Here is a 12,627-nt window from a genome sequence, read left to right as displayed (position 1 = left end):
TCGGCAAACTGCAAACTTCCTCTCGGCGCCGGGACTAGCTAAGCCGGGCAAGTTCCCATCCTTGCCCGGAGCCCCGGATTAGATGTGGAGGTTCGCATACATACTACATAGCCTATATAGTTTAACAGGGGTTCCCAATCTTTTTCAGCCTTCGGCGCAGTTACACGTCGCAATATTTTGTCACGGCGCCCTACACTAGCTATTACAAAAAGATACATGAATAAACACCTTTGATGATTATAGTTAGGTTAAGCAGGTAAATATCTAATAACAAATATTTAATCATCTACCTGCTTTACATTTATTAATATTATAGTTTAATTTTATAATCTTTGTGGTTTCGGATAACGATGAATTACTTTCCACGGCGCATACTTTGGGAACCTCTGGCCTATAGCATTTAGGGACATCTTAGCTATACATTGGTGAAAAAATTTTTGAAATCGATCCAGTATTTCCTGAGATTACCGCGTTCAAACAAACAAACTTTTCAGCTTTATCTCTAGTTTGAACTATTAAATTGCTACCTACTGCATCAACAGGCAATTATTCATACTAGAGATAGCCCAATGGTCGAAATTCGACCTTACTTGCAACGACATTAGGACTACTACCTATATTTTGTAAAACATATTGACTTCATCATATTTTTTTTCAATTCTTGTCTCTGGGACTCAGCTGATCTCAGACTGGCCGTTTAAGCATTATCCAATTAGTATCTAAAATTAAATAAAAAAACAATAATCCATTTTCAATTTGTCAACTTGTTGTCAACAGACTTCAACCATAAATAAAAGAGTATAATTCGTAGGTATGTATAGGCTTGTCACTTAAAAATCTGTCATTTTTCCTAGTAGTAGTGTCGTAGTGTGTTTTAGTACTTTTTGAAGATAAATTAAATGAAATAAACTCGCTGATAAAACTATATAGGTAGTGCTCACTTAATTGCTATTTGATACCCTTATCAAATCCTACATAATATGTCCTGAGGCAAAATGTCAGGGATAAAAAGTTATTTTGCTCAAAATGTAGCAAACGCGACCATTAATTACTGATTATTTTACGATTGCTTAAACATTATTATTTAAATTAACATCGTGCAACACAATAATTTTAGATTTATCGGAAATACATAAATTGGAATTTATGACAAAATGTAAATGATTTATTCTAGTAATCAGCGTTTTATGAACAGCATAATAGGCACTAAAATTGAAACTGTCACAACTTGTAACTGATGTTTAACTACCGGCTAAAAGTTGTTCAATTTCCGCACAAACATTAAACAGCTCCCAAAACTAATCTTTGGTAAATGAAGTTACAGGGAACAAGCGAAGAATCGTTTTAATCGCTCACCTTAATGAAGTTGGGAGGTGCACTCAATAGCAAAATCTATTTTAAAGTGTTTTGTAAAATATAATTTTTACTGCTTTTAATAGGCTACAGTAGTTTACTATGTACATTCTAGTAACGATCTAAGTACTTACATTTCCCTATATTTTATCAAATTTTAAATCTATCTCATCGTAACAAAATGTTTACAATTTTACATATACAAACTTAAATCGTGTCGGAGGCCAAAATTCACTTTGAGTTGCTGAACCATCGTAAGTAAGAAAGTGACAAAAAGTACGAGAATTAATTTGTTATACACGTAAAAACATCGCACATTTTACCGCTCCAAAACTTTCCTCTTGGTCAAATGTTTATCTATTTTATCAAAATTCAAATTTTAAATTACGAGTAGATATATCAATTGAAATAGATTTTTTTATTTTTCAAATTTAAATAGATTCCACGTAAAAACCATCGCCATTTGTAATAGAATGAAGTGGTTGACCGCAGCGGCTGCACCGGACAAGTAGCTCATAAATTATTCACCATTAGTCAAACTTCTCCATTTTCCTGGGGCGAATTCGTCCCTACCACCATTATTAAATATACTTTTCGGGTTACAGAAATTATATTAACTGTTCTCCTGTTTTAACCTGTAGTAGCTACTTAACGTATGCCTTTATGGCGCGTTCAGCCGTGCGCGTATTCTGCTGTAGCGTTTGGAAAAGATAAAATTTTATAGTATGTAAATGAAACTATACCAATAGTTTTTTTTTTCATAGAGTTGAATACTTAAGTTTTCTATAATTATTTGATTTTCCTTTGTTTTTTGTATTAGGTGTGACGGTCGATACAATAATATGTTACTGTAATGGCCGATTTACACGGGTTACTAAAGCCGCACGATTTCCGCCGCACGGCGAAAATCGACCGTGTAAATGGCAATTCGACTACGCCGGATGCGGCTAAAGTCGCGAGCCCCAAAGTCGTGCGGCTGGTGACTAAAATCGACCGTGCAAACGCTCAGTCGCAAGCGATCGATTGCTGCGAATACTACTGTTGACTGGTGATGACTTGCAGGGTGACTAAAATCGACTCGTTAGTCACCCGTGTAAATCGACCATAGATATTAAAGTGAATGAATAACAGTTACATCGTACACTTTAGTTGAGCGACTCTAACATTGACTAGGGAGTCGTATTTGATTCTGTTCTGTTTTCTATTGCTAAAAAATGTTTGTAACAGAAAACTTTTATCTTTTTATTTTGCGGTAGCTCGACGGGCAGTGTAAGCCTGGATTTTTGTGAACGTCCTTTTTCTGTAGACCCAACGTGTCTGAACGTTATAAAATATCTTTCTCGATTTAATTCATTCTTTTTGAAGTTGACCTAGTAAAATTCGACTGTCCTTAGATAAATCCAGCACTAAAGATAGAAGACAAAGAAAATTTATGCTCGAAATAAGGAGACAATAGCAAACGACATAAATATCCTGAAGGTGCGTCGTTAGGCGTTTATAGGGTTAAGGTGGACGCTAATCACCAGCCTGACCCGCATTTAAATTAGCGTCTCCCCTATATAAACACTTGAAGTAAAAGGTTCCTTTTGTGAGATTCTTCAAATACTTTGCTTAACAAGTCCGCCGACCCTTTCTCAAACGGATATTGACAGATAGGAGTCTAATATTTCACAAAAAGCCGTAATCGATTGTCGGAATCACGTCCGGCAATTTCCCTACGAATACTGTCACTTTATTTCGCATTCATTCGTTTGAATATATTGAGGAACCTCGTTATCGAATGAATGTGTTACGTTTTCGCGGAACGTTTTATACGCGAGTGGGTATTGAGTGAGCTCCTTCGGTGTGTTACTCACGTTGCTGTCTGTATTTTAACGAAATACTAAAAAAAACTGTGCGTGAATATTATTATAAAAGTGAAACCTTAGGCAGGCAATACACGCAAGGGCGTATCTGACAGATTTACCTGGACAGGTCAACTGTTCGTTGACCTGTTCAGTTGAAGTTTGCCGTGTAGGTTACAGAACTGTGCAGGTTTTGCCTCAACTTTGCCTGACAAGCGCAAAGCAAACCTGTCAGGTACACCCTTGCGTTTATTTTACACCGCTGATCAATAATCTTGTCGCTGTCATTGACTGCGTTTTTCAATGTATCAGATAAGGATAGCAACATGGAAAAATGTAAGCTTTGAAATAATGTTTTTATTAAGGGAGAATGAGCTTATGAAGTACGAGTTATTTTAAATATTCGGATTATCCAGGCGCATATTAAGGCATGCGTATGATGTGTTTGATGGTGACAATTTTATGTTTCCCTTTTATAACGTTTATTGCCGACTTCAGATATTATTATATTCGAGACATACCACGCCGTTGTAAAACAAAAAGATTTGAAGAAAAGAACAATGAGACATGAGTTAGTTGATCTAAAAAATAGATGTTGATATTCTAAACACGTACTGTGCGTATGTTTTATTGCGACCCGCGTAACACCAGTGCACATTTCCTAAAGTCGTCTCTCGTTTTTATTTGTCATCAGAATTTCCAATAAATTTCTTAGGAATATCTACGTTTCTGGGTTCTATAAAACGTCGTCATTTTCTACGTTAATATCTACAGATAATCTCTGGGTTTAAATCTTTGAATCAATCAAAAAACTTAAGATGATTGTAAGGTAAGTACTGCAAAATAATATTTGGATTATAATTGTTGTGAACTCTTAACTCGTCATATGTGACTGTCGAAAGTTGAGGCTATGCTTACATACACGCTTTCTCACGTGCGAGTGAAAAAGCTAGCAATCGAAGCGACATTTGAGTTATTAGAATTGGGAGTGTAATTTTTTTTGAATATTTTTCAGTGTTTGAAAATGTAAGCTTTTTTCGCGAAAACACTACACAACAATATATATATATATATATATATATATATCTTAATATATATATTTCTTGTGTGCGTGTGTATGTGACTGAACTCCGCCTAAACGACTGGACCAATTTTGATGAAATTTTTTGTGTGTGTTCGTGGAGATTCGAGAATGGTTTAGATTTACAGTTTGGTCTACTGGAAAATGTTTTTTCAATTAATTTCTTATTTATAAGGAGTTGTTGATTTTGGAATGTTTTACATTAGATCCGGCGGACGGCGCTATCATCGCATTCAATATTATTCTATTTCAATTTTAGTTTGTCCTGACAGATGGTGCTACGATTAATTTGAAAAAAATTTTGTTATTCAATTCATGTGCTGATTAAAATATTAAATAAATAACACATAGGCTACAATTTTAACCGACTTTCAAAATGGGGGAGGTGTTATGTTCGTTTTCTTATATTCAACGATTACTCCGCCGTTTGTTAACCGATTTTCAAAATTTTTCTTTTGGTATATAGGGTATCATCCCAATTTGGTATTATATTCAGAAAAGTGGTGATCTGATGAAGGATCCATAAGTAATCGAGGGAACTCCTCAAAACTTATAGGGAAACATATGGTGACTTCGGTTTCGTGAGAAGTATTCTAAGCATATGCTACCAACAAGTAAGATTTTGCACCGAGATATACCTGGTATACCGTGGTTCGGAAGGTGCTGAGAGAATTCCTGATTCTTTATAGATAAGTTTGGGAGTTTCGGCGTTGTTTTAAGAACAGAAAGCATATGCTACTATGCAAATTACATTCTTCATCATCATCATCATCATCATCACTACCATATTATACCATTTCATAGTCTTTTAGATCGAGACTCGAGTTTGTCAAGCGATAATTAAAAAAAATCTATATCTACCTAATATTATAAACCTGAAGAGTATATTTGCTTGAACGCGTCAATCTCAGAAACTACAGGTCCGATTTAAAAACTTATCTCAGTGTTAGATAGATCATTTATCGAGTAAGACTCATCATTTATCGAGAAGGTTATATTATATTATTACTCTAAGACTAATACGACAGAAGAAACTCAGGAAAATGTGGGAAAAACGGGGGAAATATTTTTTATGGGAAAATGTACCTACGGATTCTGTAAAATTTCTAATTTACGCGGGCGAAGCCGCGCGGGACATCTAGTATATATATATATATATATATACATATATACACAAGGTGTAACAAAAATAAGTGATAATACTTTAGGGTGAGTATGTGTTCCTTATAGAGAGTTCACTGTGAAAGTAGCAGCGCTGAAAGACCAAAATTTTTTTTCACTTTTGTATGGGGAAACTCGTGACGTTCGGGCGCTTGCCCTTACAAAAGTGAAAAAAAAAATTTGGTCTTTTAGCGTTGCTACTTTCACAGTGAACTCTTTACAAGGAACACATACATACCCTAAAGTATTATCACTTATTTTTGTTACACCCTGTATATATAGAATTCGGAAAATTCGTGCAAAGTCGATGCTATATCGACACGTTGTGAAATATTCAGGAAAACGATAATCATTTGCTGCGCAAAATAACACGTTGCATGTTTACTAAGTTGTACTAGAGCAATTCGAAAAAAATGTGTGCAGGAAATAGCACCAAGCAAGGAATTTAGCGAGACTCCTTATTACGATTACATTTTTCTTAATTTGAAAAAGATCAGTGTTGAAGCCGGTACCGATAAAATTAAAATTTTTGTAGTCTACATATAATATTTTTCTGACTTTATCGAGAAAAGTAATAATAGTACGGCCGTACCTTTGCTCGAGACTTCCCTGGGACACTGTCGTGCCCCCAGGTTACTTTATTTTAATCATAAAAATACTTTTGCACCTAATACCTCTCTCAGTATGAATAAGTTCCAGGTTTTGTAGCGCTCATACATATTTTATTCTTCCGTCCATCTGGAATTCGCTAATTCCGCATAAAATGGCAGTCGATAAATTTTATGTGTCGGTTTTAGTGCGTGACGTTTATGTGTTGATTTCATTATGGCGCAGCTCGTAAGTCGACCGCGATCTCCGGGCACCCCCGCATTTACTAGGAACCCCCGCTTCTCCCGGGAACCCCTCTCTTTTCCCAGAAACCCCCGCTTTCCGGAAACCCCCTCTCCTCGTATCGCGTCGTCGTAAATCAAGTGCTGGAATAATGAACCACCGCCTTAGCGTAATCCGGCTAAGCCCCGTATCTATCTCACGTGCATATTAGGGTTTGGCTAAAATCAATACCTAAAAGGATCATTGAGCATTGAATCCGTCGAATCAGACGTTATTTGTAATATTCCCACGCTAATGTTGTAATGTGTGTTTTTAGGTGCGCCTTGATATCTTACAATTTTTTTACACATTTTAAACGACGACGTAAGTTCATACTGATTGAATATTTCATGGCATCTAGTGACACAATATCATAAAGTAGGTACACATATTATCTATTCAATAAACATATCAGGACTATGGCATAAGTATCATGATTTACTGGGCTATAAATAAAAAGATATACGAGTTAATAAAAGAATGAAGTACGTTTTGATCGTAAAGTAGAGCCATCAATGTTTACTCGTACTGCCCCAGTACAAACACTGTTGGCACTTTCTTCGCCTTATGTTAGTTTAGTTACATAAGTAATATCACTACCTATTATCTGCTATTATTATGGATGGCTGAAATATAATATTTTGCAGCCATGTAGCTGAATTAGCCAGCCAACTTGATACCTAGGCTTTACATAATACAGTAATTGCGCTTTTTTTGGAAATAAATCGCTAATGTAGATATTCCTCGATCGTAGACAGAGATTCGTGAAATTTAGTAGTTGTTGGTTCTTTTAACATGTTAAACGGCCTAGACGTGGAGTTGGCCAGTCAGTTCAACAACATGGTTATATGCATGAAAATGTATAGATAGAAAGTTGCAATTCAATCTGCATATTAAGAACGCTCACCGACATTTTGGCAATGGTTAAACATTGGTTAACCCGGTTTAAATATTTCGTCGAACACCAGCAATCTGCCATAGAAAATAAAGTAAAAATACGCAACGCAGGTAGTTTATATATCCCGAAATGAAGCTTTAAAACTCAGTGTCTGAAATCGAACATATTTAAAATATGAATAAATATACTGGTAAACAGAATAAATTCAGAAACTATTTGTGAGTTTCACAAGCCTATATAAATATATAAATACATCATCATCAGAGAAATTACTATTTTTACCTTTTCGCGCTGCTTAACCAATGGTATATAAAGATACATACAAGTTATATACGACTTTTATCAAGACAAAATGTCAGGTTTCTTCAATATCCAGTTTTGTGCGCAACATCATTGCGGGTAACATCTGATAGACTATAATATCTTGAATCTAGTATTCCAGGCTTTACGGAACATAAACAATTCACCTCACAGAGCGGAGCTGTTAATCTGGCACTGAGAACTCAGGTGCTGAATGTGACATTAACTAATACGACGCGTCCGTGAGCAATATCTATTGCATTCGCCAAAAATAATGTTGTTAACTACATATGCCACGTTTAATATTCAAATTCTCATGTATACTCGTTTGTTGCCTTCAAAACGACTGGATCGAACGGTTTTGATGAAATTTTGTGTGCTTAGCGGGTAGGTATGAGAATAAGCTAATATCTTTATTTTATACTATATGATAAGGGGAACTCCATTGTGCCAAAATTCATGGGAACCGTACATTTTTCCGGGATAAAAAGTATTCTATGTCCTTTCCCGGAGCTCAAAGTATTCCCATATCAAATTTCAGTAAAATTGGTTCAGCGGTTTCTGCGTTAAGGGGTAACAAACAGACAGACACACTATCGAAATTATAATATTAGTATGGATTCAAAATAACATACTTATTCTGAAAAGTCAGCATGTGAATAATGACAAAAACATTTTTATCAAATATGTAGTAGATGTAATACCCTTATGTTTTATTCCTTTTTATTATCAGGTGCTATATGTTAATGGACAATATAACAATAATAATAATATAGGAACATAGACATATTGTGCGACTATAACGAGGCCGAGGTTCTATAGTGTTGACCCACTAACTAGTGAGCAAACGGCACAGGACTAATACAGATTCATTCACCCGTAATACATACGATCGCCTGACACTTGAATATTGTGTGATATGTAGACCGCAAAATATCTTCCACATAATCTCTATAGATAGTAACCAAAGTGAATAAGGACTTTAGATATAATTGTTTGTAGAGATCTTACAAATAAAACACTATTTATTATATAAAATTCTAGTGTCAGGATGCCAGTTGTCAAGCTCGTCCGAAATACAGGACAGATTTTGTTGCAATTTAGTATTCCTAATCTGTGGGTCCAAAATCGGCGGCAAAACAGCGCAAAGTCCTGAATCGCGCTATCAGATTTTTGCCCTGAATTTTTGAGATCGGCGTGACATAAAGATTGTTTCGTTGACAACGTCTGAAATAATATAGACTCAAATATTATATCATCAGCTAGTTATTGATAATAATATTCCTTTTATATGTATCGAGTAATTCAAAAAAATCAAGCAACATCTTTTGATTAAACATAATATAATATTTGTTATTTTCGTTAACTTTACGTAATGGTGCTCCTACACCGCCTTTAGAAAATGTTTAGTAACGTTAGTAAACATTTGTTAGCAAACATATTTTATTCACAAATGTCAAAAAATGTTTTCATGTTAGAAAATGTTTAGTAAACGTAAGTTAACAAATTATAACAAAACGAATTGCATATAATATAATAAAATAAAATATGTGTTACTTTTTGTTTGTAAACCTTTATAAAGGTGACAGCGGGGTATGCGGTGTGCCAATACCAGATTTAAATGTTATAAAATGTTAGTAAACGTTAGTAAACATTTTCTATTAGTGTAGGAGCACTTGTGACATGTAACAGTTCCTAACAAAATGTAACAATTGACAACATATTTTGTTAGTAAATGTTTTTATGTTATAAAATGTTTACAAACATTTTCTAACGGCAGTGTGAGAGCACCATTACTCTGCTTTTCAAAGTTTTCTGTAACTTTGTCGTTTAAAAGCGAGATGAACTAATGGAAGGTTTTTTCCGTCGCCCTTTCTCTTTTTGTCGCTTAGAACTGCCATTTGCTAGACCGAGACAGAAAGCATAATGCGATAGCATGCGGCGGAATCCTCGAGGCGATCGGCATCACGGACAAAATGCAATGGTCGGCAGGGAGACTCCGGAACGCTGAAGCGCGCGATAGCATGCTAACGCATCCTTTCACCGCCGATCACTTGCTATCGCGATCGCCTTTTTTGTCTGCGCAATGCGACAGCGCGCGTTCTCATGCGGCAGCACATTGCAGCGCGTGGTAGCACAGGCGGAACAAATGCGATTCCATGCTGCCAGATGAGGTCCAACCCTTATACATTGAGTATAATATAGTACACAAGCAAGCACACCTGCGACATACCGAGACCAGAAAATTGTCGGTCCACTCCAGAAATCAAAGGAGACAGCGCGGCTAATTATATATTATGGAAGTTCAGTCGGAGTTTCAACTATTTCCAATTACTCGGACTTAGGCCCGATGTCGGCGGTGACAAAGCAATATTCCCGGGGCGGGAACTTCGTGCCCCACATTCGGTGCCCCGGAGAGTTTGGGGGGCGCTGCTTGTGGGGGATTACTGTCTCCAACTACTAAATATTGCTGTTTGCCCAGCCTTCCATTAGTTCATCTCGCTTTTAAACGACAAAGTTACAGAAAACTTTGAAAAGCAGAGTAATGGTGCTCTCACACTGCCGTTAGAAAATGTTTGTAAACATTTTATAACATAAAAACATTTACTAACAAAATATGTTGTCAATTGTTACATTTTGTTAGGAACTGTTACATGTCACAAGTGCTCCTACACTAATAGAAAATGTTTACTAACGTTTACTAACATTTTATAACATTTAAATCTGGTATTGGCACACCGCATACCCCGCTGTCACCTTTATAAAGGTTTACAAACAAAAAGTAACACATATTTTATTTTATTATATTATATGCAATTCGTTTTGTTATAATTTGTTAACTTACGTTTACTAAACATTTTCTAACATGAAAACATTTTTTGACATTTGTGAATAAAATATGTTTGCTAACAAATGTTTACTAACGTTACTAAACATTTTCTAATGGCGGTGTAGGAGCACCATTACGTAAAGTTAACGAAAATAACAAATATTATATTATGTTTAATCAAAAGATGTTGCTTGATTTTTTTGAATTACTCGATACATATAAAAGGAATATTATTATCAATAACTAGCTGATGATATAATATTTGAGTCTATATTATTTCAGACGTTGTCAACGAAACAATCTTTATGTCACGCCGATCTCAAAAATTCAGGGCAAAAATCTGATAGCGCGATTCAGGACTTTGCGCTGTTTTGCCGCCGATTTTGGACCCACAGATTAGGAATACTAAATTGCAACAAAATCTGTCCTGTATTTCGGACGAGCTTGACAACTGGCATCCTGACACTAGAATTTTATATAATAAATAGTGTTTTATTTGTAAGATCTCTACAAACAATTATATCTAAAGTCCTTATTCACTTTGGTTACTATCTATAGAGATTATGTGGAAGATATTTTGCGGTCTACATATCACACAATATTCAAGTGTCAGGCGATCGTATGTATTACGGGTGAATGAATCTGTATTAGTCCTGTGCCGTTTGCTCACTAGTTAGTGGGTCAACACTATAGAACCTCGGCCTCGTTATAGTCGCACAATATGTCTATGTTCCTATATTATTATTATTGTTATATTGTCCATTAACATATAGCACCTGATAATAAAAAGGAATAAAACATAAGGGTATTACATCTACTACATATTTGATAAAAATGTTTTTGTCATTATTCACATGCTGACTTTTCAGAATAAGTATGTTATTTTGAATCCATACTAATATTATAATTTCGATAGTGTGTCTGTCTGTTTGTTACCCCTTAACGCAGAAACCGCTGAACCAATTTTACTGAAATTTGATATGGGAATACTTTGAGCTCCGGGAAAGGACATAGAATACTTTTTATCCCGGAAAAATGTACGGTTCCCATGAATTTTGGCACAATGGAGTTCCCCTTATCATATAGTATAAAATAAAGATATTAGCTTATTCTCATACCTACCCGCTAAGCACACAAAATTTCATCAAAACCGTTCGATCCAGTCGTTTTGAAGGCAACAAACGAGTATACATGAGAATTTGAATATTAAACGTGGCATATGTAGTTAACAACATTATTTTTGGCGAATGCAATAGATATTGCTCACGGACGCGTCGTATTAGTTAATGTCACATTCAGCACCTGAGTTCTCAGTGCCAGATTAACAGCTCCGCTCTGTGAGGTGAATTGTTTATGTTCCGTAAAGCCTGGAATACTAGATTCAAGATATTATAGTCTATCAGATGTTACCCGCAATGATGTTGCGCACAAAACTGGATATTGAAGAAACCTGACATTTTGTCTTGATAAAAGTCGTATATAACTTGTATGTATCTTTATATACCATTGGTTAAGCAGCGCGAAAAGGTAAAAATAGTAATTTCTCTGATGATGATGTATTTATATATTTATATAGGCTTGTGAAACTCACAAATAGTTTCTGAATTTATTCTGTTTACCAGTATATTTATTCATATTTTAAATATGTTCGATTTCAGACACTGAGTTTTAAAGCTTCATTTCGGGATATATAAACTACCTGCGTTGCGTATTTTTACTTTATTTTCTATGGCAGATTGCTGGTGTTCGACGAAATATTTAAACCGGGTTAACCAATGTTTAACCATTGCCAAAATGTCGGTGAGCGTTCTTAATATGCAGATTGAATTGCAACTTTCTATCTATACATTTTCATGCATATGAATTTTTATAAAACGAAAACTTTACATTTTTTAAAGTATTTGTGGAAATTGGATTTTGTATTTTGAGAATCATATTAAAACAGGAACATAACTTAACCTAAAATGTTGATACTAAATAAAACTTACTTATCAACATAAAGACGTATCGTATTGACAAAAATTATATTATTCTATATTTTCGACTAGTGGGTGTGTGTAGCCTAAGCGTACATAACTGAATCAAAGCACTATATCACGTGACGTCATAATTGATGGAACAAATGGAATGAGAAGGACCAGGGAGGTCGGAACTCCTCCGTAAATAACAGCAGATTGATAGTGACAGCTCTATCAATATCTCTGTGGTCAGTTTTGATATATTTCAATACAATGTTAGGTAGGTAGACTAGGTAGCTATTGTGACGTACGAACTTTGTTAAATAATTGAA

At 35.2% G+C, this 12,627-nt stretch overlaps 1 protein-coding gene across 11 annotated transcripts in view; it reads left to right on the top strand.

Annotated features, from left to right (window-relative positions):
- Positions 1-12,627, top strand: part of LOC121729849 (neural-cadherin) — a 383,323-nt gene that overhangs the window by 80,378 nt on the left and 290,318 nt on the right. The window lies entirely within an intron of this gene.

The sequence above is a fragment of the Aricia agestis genome, chromosome 1, assembly GCF_905147365.1.
Source record: "Aricia agestis chromosome 1, ilAriAges1.1, whole genome shotgun sequence".
Taxonomy (NCBI): Eukaryota; Metazoa; Arthropoda; class Insecta; order Lepidoptera; family Lycaenidae; genus Aricia; species Aricia agestis.
This window is presented reverse-complemented; position numbering and strand designations above follow the sequence as displayed.